The sequence below is a fragment of the Acipenser ruthenus genome, chromosome 16 (genome assembly GCF_902713425.1).
Source record: "Acipenser ruthenus chromosome 16, fAciRut3.2 maternal haplotype, whole genome shotgun sequence".
NCBI classification, from domain to species: domain Eukaryota; kingdom Metazoa; phylum Chordata; class Actinopteri; order Acipenseriformes; family Acipenseridae; genus Acipenser; species Acipenser ruthenus.
In genome coordinates this window covers 20642789-20648615 of record NC_081204.1, presented here as the reverse complement: position 1 = coordinate 20648615, position 5827 = coordinate 20642789, and positions in this window count along the sequence as shown.

Sequence of the window (5827 nt, the reverse complement as noted above, 5' to 3'; positions counted from 1 at the left end):
ATTATTGTCGATACATTGCAGTTTGAGGTTCAAGCTACATCTGCATATTTTAAGTGGATGGAAGCTAAACATACTTTTCAAAAACACCCTTTTCTTACACCAATACAGTACTAGCATCATTTTAATAGCAAAACTGTATTTATCTTAAGTATTTAAATTGTGGGGAAACCTCAGCGTTTCTAGAAATATATTTCAAGGGCAATTCTCATCCCTCTCATTATTAAATCTGCACTGTGCCACACTCGCTGCAGCCCTCAACGCTGCCTCGGTGCCGGTGTGGGATCTGATCCTAGATCCAGGCTCGATCTGAGCGGAGCTTCGTGCTCTTGAAGACTAAAAGTCATGGCTTCGTAATTCCATGACTCAGAAGCGACTGAATACAGCTGTTTGCCACACGCATCACTCTTGACAACATTATGCCAACAACGTATTGTTTTGAATGATTGCCTCAGGAATGTCTTTGGGTCTTTTAATTAGACATACAAAGGATGCAATGTTTTGTTATACTTGTGTAACATATTGTATTATTTCAGATAGAGTAATCTTCATGGATGCCCCAGCCCCCCTCCTCCACTTTTGAAACCAAAGTTACGCAACTGCCAGTAACACAGTTACATCACGAAGGCATAAACAACCGCTGTCAGCACTATCGATTGTAGACGCCCCCTCGTGCGATTCACAACTTGAAAGTTCAACTAGCAAATAGCTCATATACGATTTAAGTAAAAATTGACAAATTAACTTACAAATTAATGTATAATTTTAATAATTAATTTATAAATATAGTTAATTTACTAATTAACTTATGAACTGACCAATTAATTTAAGAATAAACTTATTAATTGACAAATGAATTAACTATTTAATTTTGACCCTTATACTGCTCCGTCTTTAAATTGGGACTTCAGTGAAGACTGTGGTATGTGTACATTAATTATTGTAGGTACTAATTCATAGTTATTTAATCAGTCACAGGCAGTAACCCCGAACTCCACAAACCAGCCAGCATTTTTGTAAATAGCAACCAGAGAATCCACTACATCTGAATGCAAGCACGGTGCTCTCCTCCTTTCTAAGATGCTGCTCTGAGAATCCACTACATCTGAATACGAGCACGGTGCTCTCCTCCTTTCTGAGAGGCTGCTCTGAGAATCCACTACATCTGCATTTTCCTCTTCTACATCGCTGTTTCGTTTTTGTTCCATGAATGGATAGTTGTTTAGAAAGCACACCGTTTATATTTTTTCACATTACATCAATCAAGTCTGTCTTGGAGAAAGATTAGTATTTTTGTCAGGGGTGATTGGGATCAATGTATCTATCTGGTATTGTTTGGGGAGTAATTGATTGTTCATTCTATTGAGAGAAGCGAGGTGTACATCATGCATGGTGTTTGCAATCATTCTGAGACTGGTTTGGTTGTCTTAACTTGCTGTGAACATTTCTGGAACATTCATGACAGTGTGACCTTTCAACTCTGCTGACTCAATACTGGAGAAACAAAGGGAAATGTAATAAATAAATAAATAAATAAAATGACATACGAAATTACTTTTTTGTACATAGGAAATGGTATTGGTACAGTATCACTGTGAAAGTATATAACCACTGCCACCTACTGTAGATTTCTGGCACTGCACCAACTATAGAACTTACTATAAACACAAGAGAACTGGGCATTCTTCAAAATGTATATTTTACAGTTTCCCACTGTTTTAGTTTTGTATGGACAAGATTTTTTTTTGTTGTTTTTGTGATTTTTAGTTTTCTCAGAAAGGGAAAAAAACACACCATAACTTTACCAAATGAGAAATAAACTACTGACTATGTTTATATGGGCCAAGTAGTCTTCACTTGTTTCTTCATTGTTGAAAAATGATAACAATTTGAAAAAAAAAGCTCTCAGAACTCACAATAACAAACTGCAATAACAACAGTAAACAGCAGAGGGCATTGTTCAACCCAAATGATGACAAGCAGCCTAACTTCCACTAACAACTACATCTGCCAGAATACAATGTCTTCAGTTATTAGGAAACTACACAAGAAAAAACAACCAAACAAACGTTATCCAATCTCTGGCTAGCTCTGCTGTCTTTCCAGCCAATCACAGTAAGAATAAGAAAAATTCGAAACTACATGACGCCAGTCCAGCTACAAATCCAACTGGAACCATTGTCGGAGGCAACCGCTAAAAGAAGGTGTCTATAATATTAAACAAACTGTTTTATAACTTATTAATGCATTTTCTTATTGTATTTATCTGTATGGCATTATATTGAAGTTGTAACATGTTCACTGAGTTTAAGAATTTAATGTTAAAATATAAGAAACATAATTAATTTGCAGTCAGTGTGATACTGTACCTCAAAAAAAATGCTGAGAAAATAACTTGGGTTGTACAGAAGTTCAAAATAACATTGCAGTTAAAATGGAAGGCTCTTTTTTAATGCCTACTCCATTACCGTTAAAGATTGTACAGTATTTGTCGAGATTACTCATGACTTCAAGGTAATGTTGTATTTTACCTCCTGAAAATACATTTTACTCTCTGTGTTAAAATTAGAGGGTAAGTTACTCCCAGACCCAAAACCTTATCTGGAGCACTGATGACAAGACTGCAATTTATCTCAAACAAAACAAGCAAACAGAAAATGCTTGACACATCTTACTCAAGTGCTCCATTGCTGTGAAAGAAGTGCACAGTTTTGTTTTCTAAGAATGTTGACTTCTGTTTTTCACATTTCTATTTTTTTTTTTTTTTTTAGAAATATACAGTCTTTTTATACATGGCTAAAATGTGGGTTTTATCAGGGCTTATCTTTTTATACTGTGTGAAAATATCTACTGAATAAACAGCAGTCTCCAGTGTTCTTTTGGGGTTAGGATAATAGAGTAATCAGATAAACAGCAGTTTAATTTTTATTTTGTTTAATTGTCTAATTATATCATGTGGCCCTTATGAAAATGCCTGGAATAAGTACCAGAAAAATGACTATGGGCTCCTCTAGAAAACTGGGAAAAATATGAGCAGTGTGTGTTCTATAGCAGAGTGCATGCTGTACACAACAGCGCTGTCTACTCTCAGATAGAAAGGGGGCTTTCCAGGGTGTGACGGGCAGAGCTGTAGAAGGGTTTCCCAAACAAACACAATTCAGCAATGAAATAAACAGAAACAGACCAGACAATGTGAAGCAACAGGACACACAGCATTGCATGCACACAGTGTATTTGGAACAGCATTGCGTGTGCACAATGAGTGTATTTGGGTGATCAAGTTGCATGTGTTTAAAAATACCACAGCAGCTGCATGTCTAGTGCTACTACTGTACGAGACGTGTGTCCCCACAGGCTTCAGCTCCATGCGGAACACAAGCACTTGAAGATGGAGAGGTAGTCCAGACTCCTGGTAACAATTGAAGCAAATGGTCTTTGTGATGAAGCGTCAATGCAGGAAGTCTGATCACTCCGCCACTGGGTGTTGTGTGCCCTGCACTAACCTCTCTCACTTCTCGTGTTATTCTTCAAAAATAGCCTGAGGGAAACTGAACACATAGATCATCTGAATCTACTCCCTTCAGACGCTGTACAAACGCTGCTTTGGTTATATCAGTGGTTTTGCGGGTTTGTTACAGTGGAAATGAAACAGTTGTTTTTCTTGGATAAACGATCCCTCAGGGCAGAAGCAGTGCATTGAAACCCCTATTCCAGTTGCACAACACAGCAAGCTGAAGCAGATTCACATAAACAGGCTTGCTGGCATTTATTATTTAGTCACACTATAGTACAGGCGTGATCATCCATAATTGCCCTGAATACAATTTGTTACAGTTTCCTTAGAACTTTACATTGTAGGTAATGTTCAAATATGTTTAATAAGAATATACAGAGCCTGCTCATCTTATTTTAGAAGAAAAAAGATTGTATTTTCCTTTAAAAAAATATTTTGTGGCTCTGCTTTTGGCATATAACAACACTGTGAGGCTTTGAATCAAGAAATTTTTGAACTTCAGTTTGATCCATGTTTTGCCTTTCAGGCCCTTTTCTCTTTCAGATGCTATCAAGGGTTTATGTCTGGACTTCTAGGCAGCCCAGGATTTTAGAGCTTTACTTCTTTCCAGCCCCTCACCTTTCTGGGTTCGGTTTTTGGAAAGCATTGGTCTCTTTGTCCTATTCTTTATGAAATACTGAAAACAAAAAAACAGAAGCACCTGCCATAACACAGTCAATAGAGGCAGATCCACCACGGGCCTGTAGAGTCATCACATCTGAGACGCTTCCACATAAAACATCAGTAATTTACACAGTCTTGAGTATTGAATCACCTGCCAACCGAGCACTAACAACCTTCTAGAAAAGTCTTTCCTTTCACAACTAAAACTAACTTGCAACAGGGAGAAACTGCAGAATAAATGTAATCTTTGCAAAACTAATGAGTCAGAGGGACAGCCAATATACACAAAAGTGTGTGATGTATGTCACTGGTGAAGCAACACTAAAATACTGAATTTATTTAAAGGCTGTGTGTTTTGTAGCACAATATTTATGACATGAGCGGGTGAAAGTGGACTAATGACATGGCATAAATGTGACTGGCTGTAGGTTGGCACACATGCCAGATACTGTATGTGTATTGTATTTGAAAACACATTGTTTTCTAATTGGTCACTACCATCGGGAGCTAATCTCTGAATGGCTGAAAAATATTATTGAAATCCAGAGAAAAACAGTGTGTGGAAGAGGCTTTGGTTTACTATTACTTTTACATATAAGAAAACAACCAGTGTTTACCAAGGTGCAAAAGGAAATGACAAAGTTCCTTACAGCTATGACTCTAACTCATGGACTCACTGAACTCCATTACACACTGAAACTGAGCCTGGGGGTGGGGTTGTGTGAAAGTCAAGCTGAGAAGAGCAGAGTGCAAAAACATTATTTCAGTTTTAGAGTGCTGTTGTTCTGTGTTTTGTCAGCAGGGGGTGCCAAAGAGTACAGATAAATCACTAACCAAAACAAAATTTACAGGACAAACTATCAGTTAAATAAATGTAATTACCAAACCTTTAAATCAAAGCTTACATAAATGAGTTTCTGCTATGAGCTGTTATGTTGTTCTATCTATGTTCTTCTGACACTAACAGTAATACAGAGTATAACCAGTGAATGGTAGTGTTAATAGACTATAACCTAGAAATGAAAAGTTCAACTTCACAATGATAGGGAGAGCAGTGAAGAGGGCACTGACTGAAGCTAATAATGTGTTACAAGAGTCATTTTAAAACTTTAGGGACTACAAGCTACATTCTCCATGCTATTTACTTCAAACGTCATAAAGATTTTTCTCCTAGGCTGAAACACACCCAATAAAGTACTAATAAACATCTTCTGAAAGTTGCTGTTTGTGTTTGTACAGGGTTTCATTTCCTTCTTTCTCAGGAGCATATTGTGCACAGGATGTCACGCTCAGCAGCTTTGCTCTGCCTGTGGGACACAGCCCTGGTTTAAATTCCCTTTGCGTGAAATGGAAGAAATGTGTGACGTGCTTCATCTTGTGCTCTTAAGGGTTGGGTGTTTCGTTTTGTTTTATTTTTGACAACATTTCTGTCACATAGTTTTGTGCTTACAAACCCAATGGTGCAAACGCAAATGCAAATTGTCCTAGAGGTGGAAATCAATTTTAAGGGTTATTTTAATGGTATAAAACCAAAAGGAAAAACAAAACAGTTGCAGTTAAATTGTTGTTCTGAGTTGTTTCTTTACTTGATTTAGACCATAATGATAACACCAAATGATTGTGTTCCTCCCTGAATTGTTGCCTTTTTCTTTT